Raw genomic sequence first — 14046 nt, forward strand, 5'->3', positions numbered from 1 at the left:
AGAGCCCCCCGTGACATTCCAGCAGATCCCCCGTGCCCCGCGCTGAACGCTGCGGACGTGCCCTCTTTGTCTGCTACCTCCATCTTAATTCCTTATCTGCTTACGGGTTAGTGGCTCCCCCCTCCCCATTACTGACCTTGTGGATTAATGTATAGTATGGGACTGTAAGCTTTCTTGAAGGCTGGGTGAATTGTGTCCTCAGCTCCCCATCTGTCGACATCGTCCCTTATTGCCTTCTGCACAGTGACACGGACGCAGCTGAGACTTCATAGGAAGCAGATGAAAGAGCTGGGTTGTTTGTTTTTTTCCTTTCTTTCTTTCACTTTTTTTCTCTTTCTTTCTTTCTTTCTTTCTTTCTCTCTTTCTCTCTTTCTCTCTTTCTTTCTCTCTCTCTCTCTTTCTCTCTTTCTCTCTTTCTTTCTCTCTCTCTTTCTCTCTTTCTTTCTCACAAGGAATTTCCACTTTGGCAACTGGTCTCTAGTAGTGGCTTCCTTGTGGGTGTCTTGTTTAATCAAGGGATTGCCAAGTCTGAATATTAATCAGCTCTATTTAAAGAAGTTGGAGACACGAGATGTGTAATTGCTGTGATAATAAGGTGTAGCCAGAGGTGTCTGCTTTGTGTGGCTGGAAGGTAAAGGCTGAATATTTTGGAACAGAAAGAGAACAGAAGGTGAGACTACAGGATGAATGACTGGGAAAGAGCTTCTTGCTCTGAGGATTTTAATGTCTCTTCCAAAGCTAAACTGGGGAAAGCCTTTCCATGACTATCTGGGGAGCAAAGCCCTCCCTTGGTCAGGTGCAACCCCCTGGCAGCAAGACAGAGAAAGCAGGGGACTACCAAAGATACCAGGGAATTCATCCTCTGGCAAGAAAGGTACAGCTTCCCATGGAAACACAGTGTTAAAAGTGACCAAAAGAACAATTATCCCAATGCAGGGCAGCTGTTTTGCGTGGGCTGGGTTGTTTGAGGGGGAAAAGGTGCCTAGACTCGTGATCAGGGTCTCAAGAGAAGGCGGTCACATGTAGTTCTTGTTATTCACGCTGGATCTGTGGGGCACTTTCTGCTGGCCTGGCCTTTGAGATTGTTTTTCCTGATGCCACTGTTTCTCCACGGAGCCCTGGCTGGAGGTATGCAGAGAGCTGGCCTCCCTCTTTTGTTTCCAGCTCTTACTTTGCATTAAAAGATGATGAAAAGCTGCTTGAAAATGCATTTAGCATTTCCCTTGCAGTCAGCTTTGTAGCATGACTGCCGTGTGCTTTGGTGCAAGGAATTACATATTGCTCTCCTTGACTGTTTGCTTTTCCATTTCTCTCTGCTCTTGTGCTGGGATCTGCCACCCCCCTGCCAAACACACACAATCTCTTGCTCCACACGCTGCTGTCCACTTATGAATTCCATAACTGGGCTGTTCTCCCCAGGACCATTGGTGCTGTCATTGCTTGTTTTGCTGCTTCTAATAGGCAGGTGGATGATTTGCAATCACAACTTCATGTGTTTGAGGACGAATGGAGATGGAGTTGCCCAGGGCTCAGCCAGACTCACCCAGACCAGGTGTAAATCATTTTGTCTGCTCCATTTTGAAGACCACAGGGCTGAAATGGGTTATCCTGGACAGGAGTGTGGCCACGTGCTGGTAAGAGCTAGAAAATGCCATCAAACCCATCACAACCCAGGCTGTGCTGCCAAGGAAAAGAAGTGCAGGGAGCAAGTTCAAACACCAGACCCCTTGTCACCTGTGCCTCTCATTGAGTAAATGTGGGGATCTCTGTAGAGTTTGGGGCTCCTTGATCCAACAGCACAGGTGATCAGGAGCCTGCGGGGTGGGCACACAGAGCTTGGGAGCTCTGGGTTTGTTTGGCCAGAGGAATCTGAGAGGGGATCCACAACCTGGCTTCAGTGTGGTCACAGAGGGGACAGAGCCAGACTGTGCTTGGAGGCACACTTGGATGGGTAAGAGGCAGCAGCCACAAATTGCATAATGGAAAATTCCAGTTTGGCATTACAAAAAAATTATCCACACGAGGGTACTCTGGAACAGGGGGTCAAGGCCTTGTGGCATCTCCATGTGAAGAAGCCAGGTGGCCATCTAGCTTTGAGACAAGTCCTGAGTGACTTTTTATTTGCATTTAGGCACAGCCATAGAAAAGAGTGGCTTTGTAATAGAGAAATGACCTCTCCATGGTTATACTTCCTACTGCCCGTTGAAAAATAGAGTTTCCATCCCATGGGAAATTCTGGTATTTTCATATTTGTTTTCATCTCAAATTGGAACAGATAATTCCTGAAAAGAATTGATTTGCAAATGTCAGAGTGTTTCGTGTTGACATTTTGAGCTAAAATGAGATATTTTTGTTTGAATCAGGTCATCATTTGCCTCTGCCTGAGCAGCCTCTTGCTTGCAGGAGCTGTAGCTCTGTTTCCTGTGATCCCAAGAAATCCTATGACTGGTTAAACTATGTCTTCCATAACACGCCCTTATTTCTTCCAGCAGCTGATTACTTGAGGGAATTACAAGTCTTCCAGCCTACAGTGTGCTGGCTTGAGCAGATGTAGAACAAAACAAGAACCATCATTTTTCTGACCAGAACTCATTTTTGGGAAACATTTTTTCCCTGTGTGGAAAACCTTGGTTTGAATGAAATCTCTTTTTTAGAAGGGAAAGCAGTTTGTTTCCCCTTTTTTTCTAAAGAAAATAGCCCAACATGCAAAAAATATATTCACATATAGGTGTGAAGGTGTTTCTTTTCTGCTTTAACAAATGCTGCAGCCACGTTCTGTTCTCATTTCTCACACACAAGCTCAGACTTTTCCCTGTTAGTTTCAGTGGAGTTAATCCAGTCACAGAGACATAGCTGGGACTAAATTTGGCCCAAAGAAGAAATTTATTGTCTTTTGCAATAACACAGAGATGGAGCCACAGCTGGTATGAACCAAGGAAATCAGTGGAATTTGGATGACTTATAACTGCCGAGGTTCAGCCCTAGAAATATTAATAACTAACTACCTGTAGTGCTTACAAATGCATTTACAGTCCATTCCCAGGGCTGCTTTGGGCAGAAGATAGCACATTTGCAGGTTTGCTCACTCGGTCTGGCAGAAAGGGGTTTTCACACTTTCTGCTCTGCTGGCAGCAGCCACGGTGGATCTCCTCTCCCATTCCTCTTCTCCCAGCCAGGGCTGTTTGTCCAAAGCCTCTGCAGTATCTGCCTGCAGATCTTCTGTTCTTTCTGTGCTCTAAACCCTGTGTTCTGCAGAGTCAGTGTGAGCTGAATGCAGGCATCTGAGGACATAATTTGGGCTTAAAATTTGTAGCACATTAGGAGCATGCTAATTGCCTAGGGTGACATCCAGCTGACAGCTGATTTGATGGTAACTCTGTTCTTATTCCTGCTTAAAATTCTATCTCCTAAATAAATGAGTGATGGGATCGATAGCCTCGCTCTGTTAACAGGAGGGCTGTGGTGCACCACTGTGACTTTGACTTTGCTGTTTTCTTTGCCAACTAATTATGACCAAAGTGACATCACAGGTGATCTTCACTTGTTCCTGAGACACTTTTAACACCACCTCGTAGGCACTTTTCCCAGAACCAGTGGCTTTTGTCATCTGCCTCTCTGGTTTCCTGTTCATTACCTTTGAACAGTTGAAAAGTGGAGAAAAGGAGGCTCAAGGGGGACATTCTGTCCCTCCACAACTCCCTGACAGGAGGGGGCAGCCAGGTGAGAGTCAGAGACTGCTCCAGGGAACACGACAAGAGGACATGGCTTGAAGTTGTGCCAGGGGAGGTTTAGTTTGGATATTAGGTAAAAATTCTTCACTGAAAGGGTGGTCAAGCATTGGAAAAGGGAATTCAGGGAAGTGGTGGAGTCACCATTCCTGCAGGGATTTAAAAAACATGTGGATGTGGCACCTGGGGACATGGGTTAGTGGCCTTGGCAGTGCTGGGCTAATGACTGGATGATCTCAGAGGGCTTTCCCAACCTAAAGGCTTCTGTGATTTTAAATGCTCAGATGAACACATCCAAGTAGTTTCTTTGCTGCTTCCTTGCCTGGCTGGGACATTTCTTTCTGCATGCCAGAGTGGGCATTTAAAAATATAACTGACTTGATTGCTTGCCCAAATGTTTGCTGATGGAAGTATCTACACAGTGAGAAAATGTCAATCAACTTAATTGCATGTGCAAATTCCACTCTGCATGTGTAAATACAGGATCTGTGTGTGGTTTAAGTCTCTGCACTGGGAAATTGGGCTTTGCTACCTTTTAAATGCAGTCATTTAGGGTTTGTACAAGGGGAAATTGCACCAAGTTGCACCAAGGGGAGGTTCAGGTTGGGTATTAGGAAATATTTCTTCACTGAAAGAGTGGATGAGCTTAGGAACAGACTCCCCAAGGAAGTGGTGGAGTCACCATCCCTGGAAGTGTCCAAAAAGCAGGCAGATTTGGCACTTTGCAATGTGGTTTTAGTGGGTTTAGGTTTTGGTCAAAGGTCGGACTGGAGATCTCGGAGGTCTTTTCCAGCCAATTGTATGATTCTTCCTGTCAGTGCTGCCACAGAAGAAGTAACAGGCAGGAAAAAAATATTAAATAGAATTAAGGCAGCAGAGATGTCTGTGCATCAAGGACAGGCAGGGCTGGGTATCAGATCCCACACAGCCCTGGGCTGTGAGCTCGGGAATGCACAGTTAGGAAGGGTTAATGTCTCATTTACATGACTGAGAACAAACAACTACGGGAAATGCCCGGTTTACAATTAAAAAAAAAAGTGAATTGGGAGGTTCAGGGGAACAAAAGACTCACAGATAACTTGAAGCAGTATATCCAGGAGAGAGCACATCCATTTCAGTGGCCTGCTAAGCATCAGACCTTATATCTGTGTGGTCAAATCTCTGCATAGTTGGTTAACCCGGTCATAATAAAAGAAATTCAGTGAATTTCTCTCTCCACAATCCTTGGATGAGATTTTCTTACTTTGCTCAAGCACTTTCCATGGGAACTTCTCTATTAAATCAAAGCAGACATCCCTCTACCCCTCTATCTGATAGCAGCCAGCACCACTTGCTTCAGACTAAGGTGAAGCAAATCCTGCAATGGGAAGCTAAGGAATAATTTGCTGTAGATAAAGTTACTTTGCTCAGAGGTTATCTTCAGCCACAAAGCACAATTCTTGCTATCTGATCCCAAGCAGCATGAATCTTTACTTGCCACTCTGCAGAAGAATGAGATCTCCCCATTGTTCCCGGTCCTGGTCTCCAAAATCCATCTTTTCTGCAGGTACCTTGTCCCTAGGTGGAGCTGTATTTCACCGGTGTGCTGGGTACAGGACCAGCAGAGCCAGACCCTGTTTCACAGTTTATTGTCAGGAATATTGCAGTTTGCTGCCTGTTGTTCTCCTTGGTGCTCAGTTCTGCCTCTGTGCTTTTTTTTTTTTTTTCTTTTTTCTTTTTCTTTCTCCCTGGGGATGTTTGTTGTTAGGAAGAAAAATCCCAAACAACATAAAACAAGAAGAAAATTACTGTGTAACCCTCAGTACAGGAATCTGATTAGGAACAGAGCCCTGGGAGAGGCAGGGGCAAATTCTCTGTCCGAGCTACTTTGAGAATTGTTATGCATTACATTGCCATAAAATAACAATCAGGAGTTGGAAGAATAAGGATTATTCCCATGAAAAGCCACTTCTCCCAAACAGCAGCACTGCATCTAACCAGTTGTGTACATAATATTTCATTAGAATGAATATTGTTACTGACAGATGTCCATTTTCAGCAGAGCAAATGGAGATGGGATTTTATTGTTTCTCACTTCCACATAAATGGATCTTGAGCAGTGATTACGAAAAGCAGCAATTAAACGTTAAAGCTACAAAGCTCAGGTTTGACCACCTTCCTCAGAAACTTGTGCTTCTCCCCAAAAGCAGGCAAATAAGAAATGCCAGGCTTTAAAGTGCTGCAGGTTTTGGAGTTGTTTTCGAGGCTGTGTGTGTCTCCTTTTCGGCTCCACGCAAACAAACCTGCAGATGTGTGTGTGTGTGTGTGTGTGTGTGTGTGTGTGTGTGTGTGTGTGCTGGGGTGAGTAACCCAATTTCTGCCTTTCATACTTTGCCCAGATTAGAGGCCAAGCCCTGCAATGTGGTGGCGAAACACCCAAGCTGGACTGGGGGCTTAGTTTTCCCTGCATTTGATGTAACAGGTAGATAGAAATGTCCCCTCGTGGGGACAGGTTTATTTGGTGCAGCTCTGTCATTTTATTTATTTACCGATAGCCGCGGCGTTATTTTGATGCAAAACTCTGCCTGCCTCCCCCATCCCCCCTTCCCCTCCTGCCTTCCCTAGAAGTGACATGATCAAAAGCTATTTCTTCTTCAGAGTGATTTCCAGTAACCTCCGGAGCAGTTTTTTTAATTAAATAAACCTCATCTTGTCTAGCTTTCTGGTCAGCATTTTGAACCCCCTGCAGATGGGTCTGAAGGATTAACAGCAAATCCTCCTCGACCCAGCTCAAGCAGATGGGCGGCATGTGTCTGATAAATACTAGGACAAGGTCTGCTTCCTCGTGTTTCCAACAGATAGACGGTATACCCTGTAAATTAAATTTAAAATGGTGGCCCTTTCAACCCTCAGAATAGCAGAGGAAAAGGAATACAAATGATATGAATTTCCCATTTCTGACACATTGTCACCTCCCGACCACCGAGTCAAACATCACCTGTTGGGCGAAGTGGTGCCTCCAGGGAAGGTCAGGTCAGGGAAATGCTGAACTGGGAGAGCTCACAGTGTGTGTGTGAGCCCCCATTCCTGCCCGCTGCATCTCTTTGCTGATGGTTTTTATTTGCATATCAGTTTGCAGAGTATCCTCTTTCCAAATGAATGTCTCTTTGACATCGGTGCCCATACAGCTGCTGGATGGGAGGCAGACCCGAATTCCTGCAGGGTGTGCGGGGAAGGGAAGGGCTGTGCCCTGGGCAGGGGGTTGTGCTGAGTTCCCCGAGAGGAGAACTGGCCATTTCCCCACCTATTCACTTGCAAGGGGTCAGGAATGGTGACCTTGGCTTCGGGCAAGGTCATGGCGATGGAGGGGGGATCCATGCATGTCCCACTTGCATCCACAGAGGCCCTCCAGGCCCAGGCATTTGCCACTTTACCGGAGATGCTAAAGAAACAGCCCCTCTCTCCTTATTTTGTGCCTTTTTTTTTTTTTTTTTTTTTTAATTTTTTCACTTTAGAAGGAAAACCAGACGTTTGTTAAGTGTCGTGCTTTTATCTGTCATTCCTTCTGCCGTCTCTTGCCCTCCAGGCTGGTGGTCACTGGGGAGCAGAAAGATTTGCCTACGATTGCTCTGCCCGACGGCATTAGTGGAAACTGCCTTTCCCCGGTGACCTTGCTGCTAAGCTGGAGCCTGCCAGTGCCTGTCACCTCCAGTGACACTGCTCAGAGGGTCCTTGTCAGAACAATTACCACTGGTATGTCACTAGATTGTCTTGCAGAGCCTTGGGCTCCTGAGTCAGGGTACCTGTGGTATTTTGGGGTAAAAAGTCCTGCGTTTGTTGGCCAAATCTTGGGGACGTGGCATGCCTGCAGAGTCGGTGGCTCTGCACCTCTGCGAACAGGTGAGGCGGTGGTGGGAGCCATGCAGAAGCAGCAAATGGGGTGTCACTTGAAGGCTCGTTTAAAACTCAAGTTGCAGAGACTGGATTTGGGGAGATATCTCCCGTTAGAGGCATCAGTACATAGTGGAGAGTGGGTTTTCCATTTCTAAAACATTGGTTTTCCCTCACGGATAATTTAGGCTATGATTTAAGGAAGGAAAAAAAAAAATAATTAAACCAGTTTAAGGGTAGCAAGGCAGCCAGCCTTTCCTCCCAGCCCATCCCAGTCAGCATTCAAGGGTCGTATCTTCTGCAGGGCCCTTTGTAGATAAGGTGTTGTGGGATGAATGCTCTCTTGGAAGGGTGATAGCAGTGGAAAAAAAATGGGAGAATTCAAAGAAGGAGTTTAAAATGCCATAAATCTGCTGGACTAAATGTTCAGCTGTTGCAAACCAGCTTACTCTTGGCTGTGGGTGGACTTGCATCGTGTTACTCAGCTAAAAATCTGGTCCACAAAATCACAACCAGAATAACAGAAGAGGCCCTCAGGCAAAATTTAAGGTTTTTTTGTGTGTTTCTGGATGCTGTTTCTGCTAGTTCTCACTTTTAATTATCTAAATGACACTTTCCACTGATGTTCTCTCCAGCAAGATCACTGTGAGCATTAAAAGTACATTAAGCATTGCTTGTCTCTCAGGATTGTGAAGTGCCAAGGTAGAAGAAGCAGTTTCTTTTATGACATATGCCCATGTCAGCTCACCTTTAATCCTTGTCATGAGAAACACTCAAACTTTGTAATGATGGCTGGGAAGTCTGAGTGAATGAACAAGAGAGAAACAGAACCACTCACTGGCTTATCTTTTCCAAATAACTGGAGCAGTTTAGAAAATTAGTCAGTTTTTTTTTTTCCCTTGTCTTGCCCAAAATATTTTAATTTTCATCACTTTAGCAGTGCCCTTTATCTGCTTGCAGAGCTGTGATGTTGGAGTTTGACAACTCCCTGCCTTTTCATGGCCTGGCACAAGGAGGCTGAGATAAGTGGAAGGGAAAAGTTATGTTTTGTGAAAATGTGGTGTCCCCACAGCACACACTTGTCTGCCCACTGAATATTTCCTCATTTGCCTGTGAGACATAAGAATATATTTGGAGCCAAAGGTTGCCGTTAGCTGTAAAGTCACATGGCAAAGCCAGGCTCAGTTGTCAATTTTAAAAAGCACAGACCCGCTCAAAGAAGACTTCTTTTTCTGTGATAAGTGGAAAACTCAATGTTGAAAGTGTCCGTTTAATGCAAGTTTTTCATAGCTGAGAATGTAGCAGTTGAACAATTTGCACTGAAGTAGTTCCTTTTCTCTCTCTCTTTTTTTTTTTTAATCAGGATTGCAGTTAAAATTTTTTCAAGATGGACTTTTCTTGGTTTTGTCAGAAATATTGAATGACAAAAAATGTCAATTTTTTTCAGCTTTCAAGGGTAATAACTTGTTTTCTTTTTCATGTAAAACGTTTCTATCAACACATTTCAACACATTACCACTGGCATGTCACCAGATTGTCTTGCAGAGCCTTGAGTTTAAAGAGGGTTTAAAATTCACTGGTGCAGGAAATAGTCGAGAAGATTTCACCCAAAGCACATTTTGTCTTTAACAGAGCAGAGCCCCAATACTATCTTGTCTTTTCAAGCGAATTTCTGTGAGGGATGTTTGGAACTTGTATTTTTTAGTTTTTATACAGCACTTCTGTGTTCCAGGCCAGGTTGGACGGGGCTTGGAGGAATCTGGGATCGTGGAAGGTGTCCCTGCCCATGGCAGGGGTGGAATGAGATGGGTTCCTTCCAACCCAAACCATTCTGGGATGCTGTGATGCTGAGATTGGAAAGATGACTGGATCTATTCCTTATCCAACCCAACCACACCGGGAGAGAAGGAAGTGACCCTTCTCTCTCCTCCCTGCTGTGGCCCAGGGGCAGGAGACACCTTTGGACCAGGTGAGCAGCAGGACAAGGTGTGGGAGGCTGCACTTCCACGCACCCTTCCCTCTGCAGGACCTCCCGGAATGGAAAACCCTCAGGAACAATTCTGAAGAACAGTGATTTATCCTCCACTTTCAAGTGATACTGTGAACCTTTTGAAGCAAAATGAGGTGGTTATTTTTTGTGTGTGTGTGTGTGTGTTGTTTCTTTTTTTCCCAGGGATTCCCCAAGTGGATGGCTGTCAAAGATTTTAATATACTGCAGGCACAGCAGCTAATTCTCAAATCTCTTGCAGAAGGATCTTACAGAGGGAAGCTAGGATGCAAATCCTTTTGAAGGCTTTTTCCATTTTGAAACCTATAAATAGGAAAGTAGGGCAAAATGACTTTGACAAGTTTAGACCTCACCTTCTTTAATTACTCTCTTTGGATCAACAACCTGACTGCAAATGCTTATCTGCTCCCACATTACGCACAGGTTTGGAGTTTATTTTTTAAGAATAGTGCATGACAATTCTGCATAATATTTTTAATATCCCTAGCCTGCAGAGATTTCCATATTCTAGTTGATCTTTACATTTATAATTGATATAAATGGTGAACAGGGCTGATTGCTTGGATTGTCCTTTCAGTGTTAGAAGTTTATTTATTCTTTAAGAATACTAAATTTTCTTCCTAATTCTGTTTTTTTCATTTCTTCTCCCTTTTTTAAAAAATATAAACATTTAAATTTAATGTGCTTTGCTTCTGCTTAGTAATAATTGCTAATATAAACTGTAAGCTATAAATAATTAGTTGCATGGGTGATGTTTTTATAGATGTTCAAAATGAGGCTTTTTGGTCACCCTTCTATAAAGCATAATGTTGTTTTAATAAATAAGATAAATGATGATCCTTGTGGGTCCCTTCCAACTCAGAATATTCTCTGGTTATTTCCTATCTCTGTGGCTATTGCATGTACACAGTTTAAGGAGGAAGGTGTTTGGTGTCACTTTACATAGAGCACACATGAAAAATGACACAATTGTGCTAAATTCTGTGTTTGATTATGCAACAAGATCTGAGATGTGGCTATTTTAGGGTGATTCATGCTTTTCTGTGCTATGAAGGGCTGTAAATCATGTTAATTTAGTACAATATTGTTTTTTGCCTCGTTTATCATGCCAATATCCAGCCTTGATGAACACAGGAGAAACAGTGAGTGCAGGGGGGAATGTTTTACAGCTGTGTGGTGATCAGGCCATGTGGCCAGAGATGGAGAAACCACCACATAAATTTGCCATCAGTGCAGTGCAGAGGAGCAATTCAGTGCTCCAGGTATGGAGTCATCAGATTTCAGTCCTTCTCCTTCCTCAGATTGGGAATGATGTGGCAGCAGGACCAGGGCAGTGATTGTCCCCTGTGCTGGGCACTGCTGAGGCCACACCTCGGGTGCTGTGCCCAGTTCTGGGCCCCTCAGCCCAGGAAGGACATTGAGGGGCTGGAGTGTGTCCAGAGAAGGGAATAGAGCACCAGGAATGGCTCAGCCTGGACAAAAAGGAGGCTCAGGGGGGGACCTTGTGGCTCTGCACAACTCCCTGACAGGAGGGGACAGCCAGAGTGGGTCAGGCTGTGCTCCCAGGGAACAAGGAACAGGACAAGAGGACAAGGTCCTAAGGTGTTCCAGGGGTGGATTAGGTTGAATACTAGGGAGAAATTCTTCACACAAAGAGTCATTAGACATTGGAATGGACTACCCAGGGATGCAGCAAAATCCCCATTCCCGGAGGTGTTTAAGGGAAGGCTGGATGTGGCTCTCAGTGCCATGGTCTGGTTGACAAAGTTGATGCTCAGTCATGGGTTGGACTCGATGATCTCAGAGCTCTTTTCCAGCCCAACTGATTCTGTGTGATCCTGTCATTCTCTGTTATCTCCCTGGCATGTAGCACCTGGGGACAGAGGTCTGTGAGAGGAACAGAGGCAGAGGAAGTGTTCCTTCCTGCCACAAGGAACACTGTGGATTTGACCTGCAGCAAACCAGGATCTGCACACAGGAATCATCCAAGCTTTGGTGACTAAGGTGGACATCAGAAGGATTGGATTGTAGAAGTGCCTCTCTCTCTCTTTCTCTCTTCCTCCATTTATTGACAGGAGTTGCAGACAGATAGCTCGAAGAGAGACATCTCCATTTTGGATATCTGTGTTTGCTCACGAGGCCTGCTGAGCTAGGCTGTAACTCACTCCACGCATCCATCTATCCAAATTCTTAACAAGAGCTGCAGGGCTGGAGGATTGTTCCCTTAGTCTTATTCAGGAGGGACAATCTTTGTCCTATGTGCTTAGGGACAGTGATTTAGTCTGTTTTCCTGTTATCTTTCAGCTTTTTTGTCATTTCTCCTGTATTACATATTCTCCTGTATTTCTCTTTTTTGCAAGAAGGAACAGCCTCAAGCTGTGCCAGGGGAAGTTTAGATTGGAGATTAGGAAATATTTCTTCACCAAAAGGGTTGCCAAGCACTGGCTCAGGCTGCCCAGGGCCATGGTGGAATCATCATTTCTGGGAGCATTTAAAAGATGTGGATGTGGCACCTGGGGACGTGGGTTAATGGTGGCCTTGGCAGTGCTGGCGGAGTGTTTGGACTTGGTGATCTTGGAGGGCTTTTCCAACCTAAAGGATTCTATGATTTTATGATTCATTTTATGAGCCTACTCTTTATACTTGCTGCTGCTTCACATTAAACCAAGACATTCTTACAGGCTGGGAACTTCTAGAAACTTTATCTGTCCCAACCAGTTTCCAGTTCACCCCTTTACCCCATTCTGCAGTGAGTCACATCTAAACCTTGGTATGCACTGGAGGAGGACAGTAAGCCACATGTTAAACAGATTTGCACCATAAATTTTGAGTCAAAATATGTTCCTCTAATGCATCTCTGGCCACAGTTGTGTTACTGTGAGTGCACAGAGACTTTACAGAGTTTACAGGAGAGAACTTGCATGTCCAAGAGGAGCATCTACTGCCAGCTCTAATTCTATGCTGTCCCATGCCATAACTGCACATAGTTTGAGAGTGTGACCACTCTAAATAATTCTGAAATCTCTGAACATTGCCAACACTTGGACCCATAGCACTGAATTTGTTTACAGTTGTATAAATAATAGCACCATTTACCTCCAGTTCTTTGAAGGATTCTAGTGCCAGCTACCACAGTCAAGGTCTTAGACAGAGTCCAAGCTTCGTCAGATGTTTTACTGCTCGTGTGGTCTGCTAAATGTTGTCTGCCAAACTGTTCTTTAAGCTCTTGATGCTATCTCAAATCATGAAGTGTTAAGGCAGCTAGCTGGCTTTTAATTAAAATATTTTAAAGGAAATGCATAATAACCATTACTACCAGATATTTTCCTTGTTCTGATTTTATTTCTTCAATGTGCTGTTTTTTAAAACAAGTGTTTCAGTTTATTATTCACAATAGGGTTGTGTACCACAGGAACAAGTACTGCTGATCCATTAGGTCATTGGTGCCTCCAGTCTGCTGGCCTCAAAACACCCAGTCAAAACCAATGGATCTCAGTGATTTAGGCTGGTTTTGAACCAAGCTTTAGCATTTTCTGATTTGTCACCTCTGTCTCTTTAGAGCTTCCTATGCTGAACTTGTGGCAGGCAGAAGAAACACTGCAAAGCATAAGAATGTAAAGATTTCAAACAAAATTTGTGCCACACAGTGGGAACTCTGATCCACATTTTCTGTGTAGCTCTGTACTTCCTTTTACATGAGCAAGACACAATTTTTGGGGAGTTCAGAGACCTCATGGAAAGGTCCTGAGCTCACCGATGAGCCAAGTGTGAGGATGTCTGTGTGGCTTTGCTGGTTGTCAGCCGCGTGGCTGAACACATACCCACAAACTGCCGTGTCCATAGGGAGGGCAGAGATGGATGGATCTGTTGAGTCAGTGATTATGGATGTCTCTGAGGGCGAAGTGGGGATGCAGAGCCCTAAACACTGACATTTAGCCTATAACTCCCTTTTTAGGGGTTATTTTGTGAGCCCCTTAGAGCACAGCCTTTGTAGACTGTAAGTTAAAGGTGAAGCTCCCTTGGCCCCCCTGCCCCTTCCTCATGGAGTTCTGTGAGCAGAGTGTGCAGCAGGTATCCCTCTCTGTAACTAAAAAAATCTCTGACATCTCTGATCTTTTTTGGGCATTTTGCAGCTGGTGCAGATGTGGAAAATGCATGGAACAGTTCCTGAATTCCCACTAGTGGGAAGAGATTTAAGTATAAATTGTACGTGATATGGGAGGGGGCATTCACTAAATACAGATATATTGAACAGCTATGATAAATCAATCACAGAAAACCCTTCAATGGCACGACCTGTTCTTCTCCCAGAAGTTTGGAAGTGTTCCTGGGAAGAACAAAAGCCATCCTCTGCTCTTCTGGGTTGCATTTGATGCAGATACTGAAAACGAAAAATGTTTCTGGTTAACTGAACCAAGGCAGAGCACTTTTCTCTAATTT

The 14046-nt window shown here is 44.5% G+C and overlaps 1 long non-coding RNA gene across 1 annotated transcript; it reads left to right on the forward strand.

Annotated features, from left to right (window-relative positions):
* Nucleotides 1-9518: 9518 nt before the first annotated feature.
* Nucleotides 9519-14046, forward strand: LOC137476608 (uncharacterized). The gene is made up of 3 exons (XR_011000453.1): nt 9519-10029; nt 10726-10868; nt 13740-14046. It is a non-coding gene; the product is annotated as an uncharacterized lncRNA (long non-coding RNA).

This window comes from Anomalospiza imberbis, chromosome 6, assembly GCF_031753505.1.
Source record: "Anomalospiza imberbis isolate Cuckoo-Finch-1a 21T00152 chromosome 6, ASM3175350v1, whole genome shotgun sequence".
Classification (NCBI taxonomy): domain Eukaryota; kingdom Metazoa; phylum Chordata; class Aves; order Passeriformes; family Viduidae; genus Anomalospiza; species Anomalospiza imberbis.